At 42.3% G+C, this 1,812-nt stretch overlaps 1 pseudogene; it reads right to left on the bottom strand.

Annotated features, from left to right (window-relative positions):
* Positions 1 to 266, bottom strand: part of LOC101297807 — a 9,048-nt pseudogene extending 8,782 nt beyond the window's left edge.
* Between the last annotated feature and the right edge of the window lie 1,546 nt (positions 267 to 1,812).

Genomic DNA, 1,812 nt, shown 5'->3' with positions numbered 1-1,812 from the left:
TACTTACTTACTTACTTACTCTCTCTCTCTCTCTCTCTCTCTCTCTCTCTCTCTCTCTCTCTCTCTCTCTCTCTCTCTCTCTCTCTCGTCGTCTTCAAAAGCTCCGACGGAGGTGAAAACACAATCCTAGCCTCTTCAGCGTTCTTGTGACCATCAACGAGTGCCACAACATTGCTCGCCGCCGCGTCGATCTTTTTTGCTCCAGCAGCGGTAAGCTTCTGATGCGAAGTGACCTCGACAAGCTCGCCGTGAAGCTCGATTTTCATGCCGGAAGTGGTTTATTGATTGGGTTGTTTCGAATGTGGAGGAAATTCAAGATGGGTCGGCAGAGATTGTGACTTTGGTTTCTGGGTTTGGAACTTTGGATTGTGTAAATGGGTTTTAATGGAAACTTGATTGGCCTGCCAACATAAGCCTGAATTTCTCTAGAGATTGTATAATTGAATAAACATCTTCACATGTATTATCATCATTCAACTACTATACCCTCCTCCACTCTACTGTACGAGGGAGCCTCCATTTTTGATCAAACACACCCTTTTGCACAACATTTGGGACAGTTCCAACAACTCTTGCAAGCCAACTCCAGTTGTAGAAGATGTTCTAACATGTGGACCAGATGGTACTCACTTTGTTGGTTCTCGGAACTCTTCGAGCCCATGCACAAGCCACTTTCAACCCAAGGATCTTGATTATTTTCTGACTCGTAATCGAAAGATACAGAAGAGGGAGAGATGGGAGGAAAGCAAGGTGTGAGATTTGCAGGTACAACAGATGAGATTCTCATCTCTGTCGAGAATTTGCGAAGAGAGAGACGATATAATAGATGAGAAAAGACCAAGAGAAAACATCTCAAAAGCTAATCCTGGCCATCCATTGAGAATAGACGGCCAAGATCTCTTTATGAGGTAATATTAGCAGAGGTTTATTATGAGAGAATCCGGATCCCCCTCGACTGAGTCTACTCTCTTCTTCTCTGAAAAAACCACGACCGGCCTCATCAACCATTCTTGCACCCTTTTTCCTTAGACGAGCGCCGGCTGCGCCGCACACCATTCATCTCCCATTTCATTTCCTTTCTCATCCACCAAGACGATGGAAGCGATCCTCATCTTCTCATGGAAGAGAGCCACATTACAAACCCCTCCCTTACCTCTTCGTGCTTTGAAGATGCCTCCTCGTGTTTGATTTCACCAAGAAGAACCTCCCCCAGATCTGCACTATTTTGAATTTGTTTAGGCTAGTAGTAGTCATGGGAGTTGTGTCTTTGTAGATGAGAATTTGTTCACTCTCATAGAAAGTGGATCCCCGGGGCGGAAATCACGGGGAGCAACGCCGCGAAGATATATAGAAGCGGTGGGTTGCGGAGGAGATGAGGAGGAGCACGGTGGTTATTAACAAGGACGAACGGCCGGAGATCCGGGTCTTTTTCTTTTGGTTCGATTTCATAGATGGAGCAGAATGTGTTCTTTTTGCATAAAAGTTCACATAGCATAATTGGTTTAGGTTACCAACTAATCTCAACTCCACCGGGTTCGATTCCCAGCAGTGGAAATCTCTGATTGTTTTACATTTTTACATCTTATTTTCTTATTTCCTTAACTTTTACATCTTATTTCCTTAACTTGTTTTTTTCCTAAATTCTCCCGAAACATACCAAGCTCAAAAATATTTTTTGTAGGCGCGTGTTTATAACTATTACGAGTCATTATTTTACTTTTACATTTTTACATCTTATTTTCTTATTTCCTTAACTTTTACATTCTTATTTCCTTAACTTGTTTTTTTTTTTTTTTTTTCTTGTAATTCTCC

Source organism: Fragaria vesca, linkage group LG2, assembly GCF_000184155.1.
Source record: "Fragaria vesca subsp. vesca linkage group LG2, FraVesHawaii_1.0, whole genome shotgun sequence".
Classification (NCBI taxonomy): domain Eukaryota; kingdom Viridiplantae; phylum Streptophyta; class Magnoliopsida; order Rosales; family Rosaceae; genus Fragaria; species Fragaria vesca.
Note: the sequence above shows the minus strand (reverse complement) of the source record. Positions and strands in the feature narration are given on the sequence as shown.